The sequence below is a fragment of the Oncorhynchus gorbuscha genome, linkage group LG19, assembly GCF_021184085.1.
Source record: "Oncorhynchus gorbuscha isolate QuinsamMale2020 ecotype Even-year linkage group LG19, OgorEven_v1.0, whole genome shotgun sequence".
NCBI classification, from domain to species: Eukaryota; Metazoa; Chordata; class Actinopteri; order Salmoniformes; family Salmonidae; genus Oncorhynchus; species Oncorhynchus gorbuscha.
Window position 1 is genome coordinate 32510301 of NC_060191.1, and position 16294 is coordinate 32526594.

At 40.7% G+C, this 16294-nt stretch overlaps 1 pseudogene; it reads left to right on the plus strand.

Moving 5' to 3' along the window:
* The first annotated feature begins 6063 nt into the window (after positions 1-6063).
* Positions 6064-15932, plus strand: LOC124004875 (annotated as a pseudogene).
* Positions 15933-16294: the final 362 nt, after the last annotated feature.

Genomic DNA, 16294 nt, shown 5'->3' on the forward strand with positions numbered 1-16294 from the left:
ATTTAACCCTCTGTTCCCCCCATGTCTGTGTGTGAAATTATTTATTGTCAAGGTTGGCACGCTTCCAGGCTGGCTTTTGCCGGGTTTTGTTTATTACCCGTGCTTTGTGGCAGACGGTACTTTGTACTTGGGTTTTTGTACTTTGTGCTGTGTCACTTGTTTCTTTGGGCATTTGTTTTGTGACGCAGTTGCATTCTGTGCAAATGATTGCCTTAGTAAAGTGCTTTGTCCACTCATCTCTGCTCTCCTGCACCTGACTTCCATGCACCAGCTACACTCACCCCCTGACAGTATGTGTGTATGAATGTGTATATATGTATATGTGTGTATGTATGTGTGTATGCATGTGTATATATATGTGTGCATGTGTGTATATGTATGTATATATATGTGTATATATATATATATGTATATATATATATATGTGTATATATATATATATATATATATATATATATATATATATATATATGTGTGTGTGAATATGTGTGTATATACAGTATATCACAAAAGTGAGTACACCCCCACATTTTTGTAAATATTTGAGTATATCTTTTTATGTGACAATACTGAAGAAATGACACTTTGCTACCCTGTAAAGTAGTGAGTGTACAGCTTGTATAACAGTGTATAACAAGTTTGCTGTCCCCTCAAAATAACTCAACACACAGCCATTAATGTCTAAACCGCTGGCAACAAAAGTGAGTACATCCCTAGGTGAAAATATATAAATCTTGCTCAATTAGCCATTTTCCCTCCTTTGTGTCATGTGAATCGTTAGTGTTACAAGGTCTCAGGTGTGAATGGGGAGCAGGTGTGTTAAATTTGGTGTCATCGTTCTCACACTCCCTCATACTGACTGGTCACTGGAAGTTCAACATGGCACCTCATGGCAAAGAACTCTCTGAGGATCTGAAAAAAATATTGTTGCTCTACATAAAGATGGCCTGGGCTATAAAAGATTGCCAAGACCCTGAAACTGAGCTGCAGCACGGTGGCCAAGACCATACAGTGGTTTAACTGGACAGGTTCCACTCAGAACAGGCCTCGCCATGGTCGACCAATGAAGTTGAGTGCACGTGCTCAGCATCATATCCAGAGGTTGTCTTTGGGAAATAGACGTATGAGTGCTGCCAGCATTGCTGCAGAGGTTGAAGGGGTGGGGGGTCAGCCTGTCAGTGCTCAGACCATACACCGTACACTGCATGGCTGTCGTCCCAGAAGGAAGCCTCTTCTTAAAATGATGCACAAGAAAGCCTGCAAACAATTTGCTGAAGACAAGCAGACTAAGGACATGGATTACTGGAAACACGTCCTGTGGTCTGATGAGACCAAGATAAACTTATTTGGTTCAGATGGTGTCAAGTGTGTGTGGCGGCAACCAGGTAACGAGTACAAAGACAAGTGTGTCTTGCCTACAGTCAAGCATGGTGGTGGGAGTGTCATGGTCTGGGGCTGCATGAGTGCCGCCGGCACTGGGGAGCTACAGTTCATTGAGGGAACCATGAATGCCAACATATACTGTGACATACTGAAGCAGAGCATGATCCCCCTCCCTTCGGAGACTGGGCCGTAGGGCAGTATTCCAACATGATATAACGACCTCAAACACACCTCCAAGATGACCACTGCCTTGCTAAAGAAGGGGGTAAAGGTAAAGGTGAAGGTGATGGACTCTGTGATGTCGTCATGTAGGAGTGGAAGAGGACTCCAGTGGCAACCTGTGAAGCTCTGGTGAACTCCATACCCAAGAGGGTTAAGGCAGTGCTGGAAAATTATGGTGGCCACACAAAATATTGACACTTTGGGCCCAATTTGGACATTTTCACCTAGGAGTGTACTCACTTTTGTTGCCAGCGGTTTAGACATTAATTAAGGGCTGTGTGTTGAGTTACTTTGAGGGGACAGCAAATTTACACTGTTATACAAGCTGAACACTCACTACTTTACATTGTAGCAAAGTGTCATTTCTTCAGTGTTGTCACATGAAAAGTGTGAGGCGTGTACTCACTTTTGTGATATACTGTAATAATATGTATATATATCATTTAAAAAATGTAATTACATTTTTTTGATTTTTTTGATTGGGGTACGTTTAATTTAGCAAAATCCTTGTTCCGATCTCCTAACCCACAATATGTAAATGTACTGCGTCTATGCCGGTTGCTGATGGTTTATGTTTAGAATGGCATTGCTTAGCAATATAATCTTGTGAGGCTATATCTTGCTTATCTCAGGGATTGACCCAAGATGACGCTTAAGTGCACAATATGTTTAAGTTGCAACTTATTCTGTTTAGGTTTATTAGATGCTAATTGAACACTTTATTCGCGGGAGCCTCCTCAGTTCATATGTTAGTAGAAGTTCTAGGAAAGTGAGAGGTGAACGTATAGTTAGGATTTTATTTTTGTTTTATCTCTTGTTCGAGGTTGCGCCGTGCTTTTTTGGCATCGGCCAAACAACGTGTTTATTATTTTTATTTTTATATATTTTTCTCTCATATTTGTGTATCCCTGTTAAATGTGGTTTGTTGGGGGGGGTAAATGTTGGGGAAAGTAAGGGGACGGGGTGGAGAGTGAAGGTGCTTGTCGGGGGGGAGGGGTGGGTTGGATACTGCTCGGGTGTAGGTGCTACATATGCTGATCGTGATGGTTTGGTGCCCTTTCTTACCTTTTTATTGAGTTACATTTCATGTAGGCCACCATATGAACAACAAACGAAAGGAGAGCGGGGCTTACATTCACTTCCTGGAATGTCAAGGATTTAAACGAACCAATTAAGAGAGACAAGGTCCTAGCCCACTTGAAAGCACTCTCGTCTGATAAATTTTATTTTTTGCAAGAAACCCATCTGAAAAACTATTCTCATAGCAGACTTAAATGTAGGTGGGTGGGGCAAGTGTATCACTAACTTCTCCGCCAAAATGAGAGGCACAGCGATTCTGGTACGGAAAGGAATTCCCTTTCTACATAAAACCACTATTGCGGATAAAGAGGGTCATTATGTGATCGTAATAGGAGAGATCCACTCTACTTCTGTAACTCTACTAAATATCTAAATATCTATGGGCCCAACATTGATAACCCCTCTTTTTTCAAAAGAGCCATTGCCCTGATTCCAGATACAGTATCTATCATTCCATATGTATAACTTGCATTATCATCTACATTTATGATGAGTATTTCTGTTGAAACGATGTGGCTATGCAAAATCACTTGATGTTCTTGGAACAAGTGAATCTAATAAGCCAATGTAAACTCAGATTTTTTTATATAAATATAAACTTTATCAAACAAAACATGCATGTATTGTGTAACATGAAGTCCTATGAGTGTCATCTGATAAAGATAATTCAAGGTTAGTGATTCATTTTATCTCTATTTCTGCTTTTTGTGAATGCTATATTTCGCTGGAAAATGGCTGTGCTTATTGTGGTTTGGTGGAGACTGAACATAATCGTTTGTAGTGCTTTTGCTGAAAAGCATATTTGAAATCGGACACTTTGGTGGGATTAAAAACGAGAATAGCCTTAAAATGGTATGAGACGCATGTATGTTAATTATGAGATTTTTGATGTTTTGAAAATGGCGCCCTACACTCTGACTGGCTGTTGTCTAATCACTCTCGTTAACGGGATTGCAGCCATAAGAAGTTAAAGATGAAGCCATTTCCATAATCATAAAGTAGAGTACTGCTGGCAATCAAGTGTCAAGTGAGGTACATTTTTTCATCTGCGTACACAATTTCCCATAATGATCTCCCTAAGGTCAATGTCAGCGCCCCCGCAAAATCGAATTACCATAATAAAAAAATCCCCATAAAAATCTGTCAATTTAAGATAGAGATACTGTATCCTTTTTTGCATTGGAGTCTCAATTCACCACATCCGGCTATGTAGGAACACTCAGAATGGTTTGGACTACAAACTATTATGACACATCTATGGAAAGGTGAGACTCGTACATGTCGGTTTTGCTCTAGGACGCCCACAGGCCTCACAAGACTCGTCTGTAGGTCCCCGGTACCAGTCCCAAAAAATTGGAAGTCTATATGGAGACTGCTTAGTGACAAAAATAAGGGGTTAAATACAGTGCTTACGGAAAGTATTCAGACCCCTTCTCTTCTTCCACATTCTGTTATGTTGCAGTCTTATTCTCATGTTATTCCCTCATCAATCTACACACAATATCCCATAATGACAAAGCGAATCAGGTTTTTAGATTTTTTTTAGAAACACACCTGTCTATATAAGGTCATACCGTTGACAGTGCATGTCAGAGCAAAAACCAAGCCATGACTTTGAAGGAATTGTCCGTAGAGCCCCGAGACAGGATTGTGTCGAGGCACAGATCTGGGGAAGGGTACCAACACATTTCTGCAGCATTGAAGGTCCCCAAGAACACAGTGGTCTCCATCATTCTTAAATGGAAAAAGTTAGGAGCTACCTAGAGCTGGCAGCCCAGCCAAACTAATCAGGGGATAAGGGCCTTGGTCTGGGAGGTGTCCAAGAACCCAATGATCACTCTGACAGAGCTCCAGAGTTCCTCTGTGGAGGTGGGAGAGCCTTCCAGAAGGACAACCATCTCTGCAGCACACCAACAATCAGGCCTTTATGGTAGAGTGGTCAGAAGGAAGCCAGTCCTCAGTAAAAGGCACATGACAGCCCGCTTCGAGTTTGCCAAAATGACTCTCAGACCATGAGAAACAAGATTCTCTGATCTGATGAAACCAAGATTGAACTCTTTGGCCTGAATGCCAAGCGTCACGTCTGGAGGAAACCTGGCACCATCCCTACGGTGAAGCATGGTGGTGACAGCATCATGCTGTTGGGATGTTTTCCAGCGGCAGGGACTGGGAGACTAGTCAGGATCGAGGGAAAAATTAACGGAGCAAAGTACAGAAAGATCCTTGATGAAAACTTGCTCCAGAAAGCTCAGGACCTCAGACTGGGGCAAAGGTTCACCTTTCAACAGGACAACAACCTTAAACACATATCCAAGACAACACAGGAGTCGCTTCGGGACAAGTCTCTGAAAGTCTTTGAGTGGCCCAGCCAGAGTCTGGACTTGAACCCCATTGAACATCTCTGGAGAGACTTGAAAATAGCTGTGTAGCAAAGCTACTCATCCAACCTGACAGATCTTGAGAGGATCTGTAGAAAATAATGGGAGAAACTCCCCAAATACAAGTGTTCCGAGCTTGTAATGCCAAAGAACGAAGACTAGAGGCTGTAATCACTGCCAAAGGTGCATCAACAAAGTACTCAGTAAAGGGTCTGAATACTTATGTAAATGAAATATATATAAATATATTTTCTATACCTTTGCAAACAATTCTAAAAAACAGTTTTTGCTTTGTCATTATGGGGTCTTGTGTGTACATTAATGAGGGAAAAAATGATTTAATACATTTTAGAATAAGACAGTAACGTAACAAAATGTAGAAAAAGGAATACTCTCCAAATGCACTGTAGCTCAGCAGTATTCCCCACCTCCCCGGCTTAGACAGAGCTTCAGACGGTCTTTTTTATTCATCTGGCCTGATTGCAGACCCCACACCTATGGTACTGTACAATAGATTTATCACACTGTAATATCTGTTTGGATGGATTGCTTTGGATACCCTCCAAGAACTGAGAAGAAAATGGCTATGATTATCCATATATGGACACATATCATTATGGATGTCTCTATTGTGATTGTTTGATACTGTTAAACACATCATGCATCAAAGCTCATCATAGCACTTGAGTGAGTATATACTACAGCATACCAGGTATCAGAGCTACCTTTATCAGGTTTCCTTCCTGCTGTCTGATGGGAACCTAAGCAATTTTCTTGTCAGGCAGTGGAAACCAGTTGTTACATTGCTATGCAAACAAGCAGTGACATGGCTCCTCCCACATTTAACCACATTTGAGTCTTAGATACACTTGTTCGCTGCATCGCCTCCTCGGTACTTGTCTACACATTTCATGGACAAAGGAGACCCCACGGAGAAATATATCTGGGTTCATGTGAGATTAGAGACGGTGTTGTGACACACAGGAGGAGCTCTGCCCCGATGGATCGTGTTGGCGGGGGCATCGAGAAGTTCAGGATCTTCAAGAAGGATGACTGTGAGGCTGACTGGATTAAGGTGACGGAACGCAGCTTTGGCCAGGTTTACAGAGTGAAACTCAAGCTTTGGAGGGAAAATTGTGCCCTGAAAAGCTTCGAAACCATCCTCACTGGTATCAGTTTCTATATGTATTGTTAATGTGGCTTTATGGCAGGATATACTCTAGAACAGAGCAACCAATATATCACATAATTTAATTGCCAGTTTTGAATAGAATAACAATCACTAAAAGAGAGGTCATTTGGGTGTTTGGATAAGTAGCCGTTTGCAGTGTTGGTCTAAATATCGGGAAAATAAATGTGTTCGATTTGGAAGATTGTAACATTTTTGCTGAGGCTGCTCAGGTGTGAAAAAAACCTGTCAACTCCCCCTTACACTTGTCTTTTCTTTGTTTGTAGGAGAATGATAGAGGAGGCATCCAAGATGGAGAAAGTAACATTCAAGTACATCTACGGGGTGTGTAATGACCCTCCCGCCGTGGTGATGGAGTACATGAGTAATGGCTCCCTGGATCATCTCCTCACCAGCCAGGCGTTGGTGTGGCCCAAGAAGTTCCAGACGATTCACGAGGCCACCAAGGGGATGAATTTCCTTCACAGCACTTCTCCACCTGAACCTCAAGCCTTCAAGCATCCGTCGATGCATCCGTCGAGATGATCACCTCCACATCAAGGTGAGGATAGCTCTTTAGAGACGCCAATATGCCGTTAAAGCAGCTATCACTTTTTTTTGAAAGTGTAATGAGCGAGACGAGAGTCATTAATGATCTCTTGACTCTTTTTTAATTAGGCATGCAAACATTAAAACGTGTAGGGTTATATTTCAATAAGAGTTCAGTGGTACATGCTAATGATTATCCGTATGAAGACAATTTCCCTCCAAAGATTTAAGTTTTTTACTTAATTAAGTGGGAGGTTGGGAGCAAGAAGGAGTTGATTGAGAATTTGATGGAAAGAGGAAACATTTGCTACATACCTCCAGAGACTTTTACCCTGTGCCCTGAGCATCGGGAACCAAGTTCGATGTTTACAGGTAAGGTAGTTGCCAAGGGTGAATTCCTACAAACTCACACATAGGCCCACTATAGAACTGTGTCAATAGGCTAGTATTCTCTCTCTCTCTCTCTGCTAGTATTCTCTCTCTCTCTGCAGACAAATTCCCTAATTCCCTAATACATACAAACTATAACTATAATTAACACTGACTATAAGTCATAGATTTTTTTAAAATATTAATTTCTAATAAGGTATTATCTTTGATCATGTCATTTAGATTCAATATACACTTAACAAAAATATAAACGCAACATGTAAAGTGTTGGTCCCATGTTTCATGAGCTGAAATAAAAGATCCCAGAAAATGTCCATATGCACAAAAATCGTATTTCTCTCAAAATGTCTGCACAAATTTGTTTACATTCCTGTTACTGAGCATTTCTCCTTTGCCAAAATAATCCATCCACCTACAGCTATGGCATATCAAGAAGCTGATTAAACAGCATGATTATTACACAGGTGCACCTTGTGCTGGGGACAATAAAAGGCCACTCTAAAATGTGCAGTTTTGTCAACAACACAATGCCACAGATGTTTCAAGTTGTGAGGGAGCGTGTAATTGGCATACTGACTGCAGAAATGTCCACCAGAGCTGTTGCCGGAGAATGTAATGTTAATTTCTCTACCATATGTCACCTCCAACATCATTTTAGAGATTTTTTTGAAAATGTCCAACCAGCCTCGGAAACCACAGAACCATGTGTAACCACGCCAGCCCAGGACCTCCACATCGTGCTTCTTCACCTGCAGGATCGTCTGAGACCAGCCACCTGCACAGCTGATGAAACTGTGGGTAAATGCTCATCTTTGATGGCCACTGGTGCGCTGGAGAAGTGGACTCTTCATAGATGTATCCCGGTTTCAACGATACCAGGCAGATGGCAGACAGCATGTATAGAGTTGTATGGGCGGGTGGTTTGCTGATGTCAACGTTGTGAAGAGAGTGCCCCATGGTGGTGGTGAGGTTATTGCATGGGCAGGCATAAGCTACGGACAACAAACACAATTGTATTTTATCTATGGCAATTTGAATGCACAGAGATACCGTGACTAGATCCTGATGCCCATTGTCATGCCATTCATCTGCCGCCATCACCCATGTCGCAAAGACATGTATACAATTCCTGGAAGCTGAAAATGTCCCAGTTTTTCCATGGCCTGCATACTCACCAGACATGTCACCCATTGACCATGTTTGGGATGCTCTGGATCGACGTGTACGTCAGCGTGTTCCAGTTCCCATGAATTTCCAGCAACTTCGCATAGCCGTCGAAGAGGAGAGGGACAACATTCCACAGGCTACAATCAACATCCCGATCAACTATATGCAAAGGAGATTTGTTGTGCTGCTTGAGGCAAATGGTGGTCACACCAGATACTGACTGGTTTTCAGATCCACGCAATTATCTTTAAAAAAAAAACGTATCTGTGACCAACAGATGCATATCTGTATTACCAGTCATGTGAAATCAATAGATTAGGGCATAATGGATGTATTTCAATTACTGCATTTCCTTAAATTAACCATAACTGAGTAAAATCTTTGAAAAGGTTGCATGTTGCATTCATATTTTTCAGTGTAATTAGACACATGGGGAAAGAACCACATACACATTATCTGGTATTACGTGTTCCTTGTTTTAATTTAGCTTCTCTGTTGTTATGTGGTAAATCCTAACCCAGAAGAACCTTATCAAGGTGGGAAATGTGAGTAGTGGTAATGCATTCTGATTCATGTATCAATTCTTTCGTTTTATTGAATCACAGACACGGTAGTGTTTGACAAAGTTCAGGTTGTTAAACTATACGAGCTAATAATCACATTTTACTTTGAGAGGTCATGTTTATCAAATGATACAGGTAAAAGGTCAGGTGTGGAAAAGATCCCTTATGACAAGCCACACAAAAGTGAGCAGATGATCACAATAATGCAACGGTGCTGGGATCAGGATCCCAGAGAGAGGCCGACTTCTCAGGTAACACTTCACCTGATTGCAGATCTGTTTGTGCTGTAAATTACTGGAGAATAGAATGGAAACATTATTGTTAATTTGGTTAAAATTAAAATTAGTTTTCTTCCTTTTTTTCCAACCCCAGACACACCCACATGTTGAGAGGCACAGTTTCAGCCACGGTGCAGTGCAAGATGAAGAGATAATTGGGGGTTTTACTCAATGGCACAATAGTAATGATCTGAAACCAGCAGCCCTCCAGTAGCCAATTCAGTCCACATTTTTCAATTGCCAGGCTTCTGGGCTACCTACGGCCAACCAACTCCTATGGTCATTGTCATCAATGCCAGGCATACAAAACGATCTGGGGTCGGTCTAGATAACATTGTGTCCCTCACCATACCAAACAGCAAACAACAACAAAACAATCCTATATTGGAGACAGCAAAAGGGGGAGAATAGCCACACTGTGTTATTATCAGAAACAGTATAGAAACAGAATGGCCACCACTTTGTAATCACTAAAAGTCAAGAAGGAAATTATGAACAGCCTTTGTTGTCTCCAAGTGCCATAGGCTTAACTTTTCAAAGAAAAATAAACATTTTAAGCCCACACAATACCCATGTGAGTGCTCCAGCACATTGTTTCTTGAAAACAAGGCAAGCCCATCTGTTGGAGAATGACACAATATGGTTGAACATGTTGTGTGGTCTTTGTTCAGTAAACGATTGGCTGATCTTACACTGGCTGAGGCCAGATCCTCAGACGGGTTGCAAAGGGAGGGTCTATTACTGGTAACTTTAGAAATTTAACAGTAAACTACCAGAATTTTGGTAAATTTCAAAGATTTTATGGAATTTTCATCACAAGACATCTCGTGGCCTTTTTAAGTACATCAGATTATCACTGGTGTCTGTAATTATCTCTGGCCCACTGCGTGGCCTTAACCTGTCCCACTATTGTTTGTGGAGAAATGCTCTGATGAAGGTCAACTGACTGAAAGCTTAGTCTCTATTTAAATGTATTTGTATCTGACTGGAAGTGTGATACCTTTTCCTGTTTCTCAAGTTATGCATTTTGCTTCCAGCACCTTCACTATTCAATTTTGGGTGTGCGGTAGATTCTGCCTTTTTATCTACACGGATTTTCATCACATGTAGAAAATACAACATAGTAAAATAAGATGATTTTGAGATAAAGAAATTGAATGTCAAAGTTGTAAAACATTATCCTAAGTAAACATTATCCCATCAACATAGTGAAAACCATTTGTGTGTTTCAGTATTAAAAATAATTTTAGTTATTTTACTATGTCCACATATGTTTGTTGTAAATGTTTAGGGGCTGAACTGTTTGTTGTGAAAAAAGTAAATATTGGAAGAGTTTGCAGAGATTGTAAGGGTATTCGTCGTCGGAAGATGAGGAATCATCGGAACAAAGCGCAGAATGGTAAGTGTTCATGCTTTCTTTATTTAAACTGAACACTATAACAAAAATAACAAAGAGAATAACCGAAACAGTCCTGTAAGGTGCAAACACTAAACAGAAATTAACTACCCACAAAAACAATGTGGGAAAAAGCTACCTAAGTATGGTTCCCAATCAGAGACAACGATAGACAGCTGTCCCTGATTGAGAACCAAAAACGAAGAAATACAAAAACAGAAAAAAGAACATAGAATGCCAAATTACACCCTGACCAAACCAAAATAGAGACATAAAAAAGCTCTAAGGTCAGGGCGTGACAGAGATATTTGAAAATAATGACATTGTTGATTAGATGCTTTTTTCATTAATTAGGCAATTTTCTCTTGAACCATATGGTCTATTTACTAAAAACTCATGGACAATACAGACACAGATAAATAAAAAAATAAAATAAAATTTACACTACCGGTCAAAAGTTTTAGAACACATATTCATTCAAAGGTTTTTTGTGTGGTTTTTTAACCTGTCAGTGCTAGGGCTGTTTACTGCCCCTACTGGAGGAATTTGGTGCCCTTATTAAACAGGATAAATTTTTGTCAAAAGTTGCTAATATATGCATATAAAAAATATTATCGAATAGAAAACACTCTAAAGCTTCTAAAACCGTTTAAATTTCGTCTCTATGTAAAGCAGAACTGTCAGGGCATGCATTCTCCCAAACTATCTCTTGTCATGATAAAAGTTGGCCCAAATTTGACGTCATCGCAAACACCCTTCACAAACAGTTACAGCTCTGGGAACAGTTCCTACGTGTTCAGCACGATCCCTGCTTTCAATGGGGCTTCTCATTGTGAGAATCGCGCGCTCACGGGAGTTTGAGCGTGCCGAAAGCTCTCGGTCACGCGAAAAAACAGGTCACTTTTATGCGCGCTCTGGTCAAGTCCTGTCTTTTTTCCAAGATCGATTGAACGATGCCTGTGTTTCTGTTCGTCCTCACAATTGCTGTACACCTTTATAACATGTTAAAGCTTGATTATGAAGTTAGTTTGACAAGTTTACTCGACATATAATATGTAAGTTCGACGTTTTGGTGCGCATCCACTTGACATTTGGCTACATTTTGACTGAAATGTGTAGTTATTGAGAACCGAAAGACGCACACTTGAAAATAAACGCTGTTTTGGTAAGTATAATCCCTTTCAGGTCTTTTGATGGAAGAACAGCAAAGGTAAGGGAATATTTATGTGGTAAATTTGGGTTTCTGTGGACTCCAAGACAGAGGAGCCAGAATGCTACATTTGGAGCGCCGACTCCTAGTATAGCCTAGTGAACGCAACCTGTAACGTTAAAAATAAATGTAACACATTTATTTAGAAGAAGTGTATCTTCCTATACATATGTAGAACATGCATATTTAGTCAAAGTTTATGATGTGTATTCCTTGTTAGCTGACGTTATCTGCTGGAGCTATCGTCATTTCTCCTGACATTTTAGTAGCATTTTTTGAACGATGCGTCATTGTAAACAGAGATTTATGGATATATATTGCAGATTATTGAAAAAAAATGAATGTACTGTGTAACATGTTATATTACTGTCATCTGACGAAGATTTCAAAAGGTTAGTGAAATGATTTTTATTTTAATCCTGCGTTTGTTGATTGCATATTTTTTCCTACTTGGCTATGCAAATGAGCTATGTCTGCGGTGGTGGTTTGACATAAATATGTGCTATGTTTTCGCCGTAAAACATTTTAGAAATCTGACTCGCTGGGTAGATAAACAACTTGTTTATCTTTCATTTGAGCTATTGGACTTGTTAATGTGTGGAGGTTAAATATTTTTAGGAATATTTTTGCATTCCATGCGCCACATTCCAGCTGAGGGTGTGGGGGGGGAGGTCCCAGCAGGGAACGGGTGTCCTCAACAGGTTTTAAACTATTTTCTACATTGTAGAATAATAGTGAAGACATCAAAACGATGAAATAACACATATGGAATCATGTAAGAGAATGCCAAGAGTGTGCAAAGCTGTCATCAAGGCAAAGAGTGGCCAAGGAATCTCACATATAAAATATATTTTGATTTGTTTAACCCTTTTTTGGTTACTACATGATTCCATATGTGTTATTTCATAATTTTGATGTCTTCACTATTATTCTACAATTTAGAAAATAGTAAAAATATAGAAAAAGCCTTGAATGAGTATGTGTTCTAAAACTTTTGACCGGTAGTGTATATGAATACATTTTATTATTAAAGTAAAAATGACCATATATTGCCATAGATTACCTGTTAATTACAGAAAATGATGGTACATTTGGTAAATTACCGGTAGTTTATTTACCAAGTGCTTTAAAAAAAATGTTTACCATCACTCCGACCTGAATTGCACAGCACTCAGTAACTCTGCATCTGTTTCCGTTAAAGATCATAATTATCCTGTCCGGGGCTTGTAGACTGTAAGCTTTCTGATCTTAGACTTTGAGGAGATTCCGAGAGACTCGGAGAGCACATGCTCTGCTCACTGTAATGCTTATTGATGTGAGATGCCTTGTTGTAATATTCTAAAATGAACTCGGATAAGATTTGATCATTTACAGGAGCTGCAGGTCACCTAGTTAGGAAGCAATTAAAGGCAGAGGATTAAATTGCCATGTTAATGAATACTAACGAACACCATATGTATGCAAACACTGCCGCATCGAAATTAGCAACAATTTTCCGGTCCTGTAAGCATATCGGTGGGATTTGATTTATGCAGCAAACTTTGTTACAACCACAATTTGATTAGCTGCATTATCATGCCCTCCTCTATTGAGCCACTAGGCCCATATTTTCCATATTACAGCATTATTATGCATAAGAATAGGTTATTTGCATTCTACTATCATAAAACGGACACCTTAATTCTGTATGAACAACAGTGTATGTTTGTTTCTGTGTGATTTTTCTTGGGCCCTTGAATATTGTCTTGGCTACAGCAGTTGTTGTACATTATGAAACGTTTTCATAAAACTATAGTGCCTCGTGGATTTTATAATCAGTCTTTCCCAACAGAATTCCAAATGAATAAATGACAATATTCACACTTGTACACATCTTGTTAACCATTTTGAGTATGACAGATGCATGCAGCAATTTGAGATTCTGTTATCAACATGCAAACCTCTTTGTCTGTTTCTTTACTTCCAGATACTGTTCGAAAGACAGAAGCTCTGAGTGATGTCCTGGGAATAGGTGGATGTAGCAACGGGGAAAAGACACACTCACCTGATTATACCATGCTGTCGTCCAGCTGCAGGAGAGTGAGTGCTCAGTGCTGCATCCTCCATCAATGTTGGGATAACAAATACAGAATCCTCCATCAATGTTGGGATAACAAATACAGAATCCTCCATCAATGTTGAGATAACAAATACAGAATCCACCATAAATGTTGGGATAACAAATACAGAATCCTCCATCAATGTTGGGATAACAAATACAGAATCCTCCATCAATGTTGGAATAACAGATACAGAATCCACCATCAATTTTGGGATAACAAATACAGAATCCTCCATCAATGTTGAGATAACAAATACAGAATCCTCCAACAATGTTGGGATAACAAATACAGAATCCACCATAAATGTTGGGATAACAAATACAGAATCCACCATCAATGTTGGGATAACAAATACAGAATCCTCCATCAATGTTGGGATAACAAATACAGAATCCTCCATCAATGTTGGGATAACAAATACAGAATCCTCCATCAATGTTGGGATAACAAATACAGAATCTTCCATCAATGTTGAGATAACAAATACAAAACTCTCCATCAATGTTGGGATAACAAATACAGAATCCTCCATCAATGTTGAGATAACAGATACAGAATCCACCATCAATGTTGAGATAACAAATACAGAATCCTCCATCAATGTTGGGATAACAGATAGAAAGCTCTCTGTCTCTGTCTCTGTCTCTGTCTCTCTCTCTCTCTCTCTCTCTCTCTCTCTCTCTCTCTCTCTCTCTCTCTCTCTCTCTCTCTCTCTCTCTCTCTCTCTCTCTCTCTCTCTCTCTCTCTCTCTGTCTCTCACGGTTTGCTCTCCCATGTGAATTGAAAAGAAACCCATGATAATGTCAACTGTATGGTTGTATAATGTGTGCACCTTATAAACAGTTGTCCTTAGCTCCGGTCACATGTCCATCTTGTGCATCTCCAATATATGGGACAGAAAATGTTCTGCAGAATATCAATAGCTAACTGTTACATGTCAAGGTGATACATAACTACTCCATTAATAACATTAACTTGTTGATGTGCTGCTATTATGATGACTACTATTAACGCTTCATTTTCATTATATCTCCATGAAGAAATCCACGTGCTCACTCGCCAACCCTTCAGGTGGGAACTGAAGAAGGACATGCTTTGCTAGTTAGAGAAATTGACAAAAGCTGTCCCTTTGGATCATGTGACAAAATGTCTATCTTGCTCTGACTCTTAGACCTGGGACAAAACGACAACTGTGCAAAATGAATAATGCATAGGAGGAAAGCCTTTTCTCTCTTTAGATAAAGCCAACTTGCATGCAAATTCATGCACATTTTAGTAAACCCTGGCTAACGACCTTGAACGTTGTGTGTCTCCTCCTTACATGGCTGGGGAGCGCCGACGAGTGCAAGAAGCTCCGTGGGAGGATGGTGTTTCACGTGGCAAGTGTGTACGGCCACCTCACCATCACCAAGCTCCTGCTCAGTAAGGGAGTTGACCACAACGGGACTCCCTGACCACCGCTCTACACCTGGCTGCCGAGGAGGGCCACAACAGGGTGGCCAGGTGGATGGTGAAAGCTGGTGCCGGTCAACTCCCTGGCCAGCTGGCATTACACCCCTTTACACTTCGCTGCCATCAATGGACACACGGGCATCTGTAGGTTGTTGTTGGGCAACAGGGCAATCCCTGACCCCACAGTTGGACGCCAATGCACTTGGCTGCGCTGAAGGGGAAGCTCACCAGGGCTCTGTGGACCTGCCAGGGAAGGGCGGCCGGACGCCCCTCCACTTGACCTGCCACCACGGGCAGGAAAATGTGGTGTCCAAGCTGCTGGCGGCTAAGGCCAATCCCAACGTGGCAGAGGATAGCGGCTGGATGGCACTCCACTTAGGGTGTAATGGTGGGCTTTTCCCCAGTGTGCTCCAGTTTATCACGCATCGGGCCAACGTCAACGCTCAGAACAACAGCCAGGCCACCCCATTACACCTGGCTGCCCAGAATGGCAGCGTTCTCACTACCAAAGCCCTGCTATTGAACGGGGCAGAGAGGATTAGTAAGGATTCGACAGGCTGCACAGCCCTATACCTGGCCAGAAAGAGGAGGTAGTGCAACTAACATAGTCGATAGGAGTTCAATGGAAAACAACTCACATCAAAAAGATCCCACTTCCTGGATAGATTTTCATCAGGTTTTCGCCTGCCAAATTAGTTCTGTTATAATCATAGACATTATTTTAACCTCTTCAACCTATGGGGGCGCTATGTCATTATTGGATAAAAAGACGTGCCCGTTTTAAGCGCAACATTTTGTCACGAAAAGATGCTCGACTATGCACGGAATTGACAGCCTTGGAAAGACAAAACTCTGACGTTTCCAAAACTGCAAAGATATTATCTGTGAGTGCCCCAGAACTAATGCTACAGGCGAAACCAAGATGAAACTTCAAACAGGAAATGAACAGGATTTTT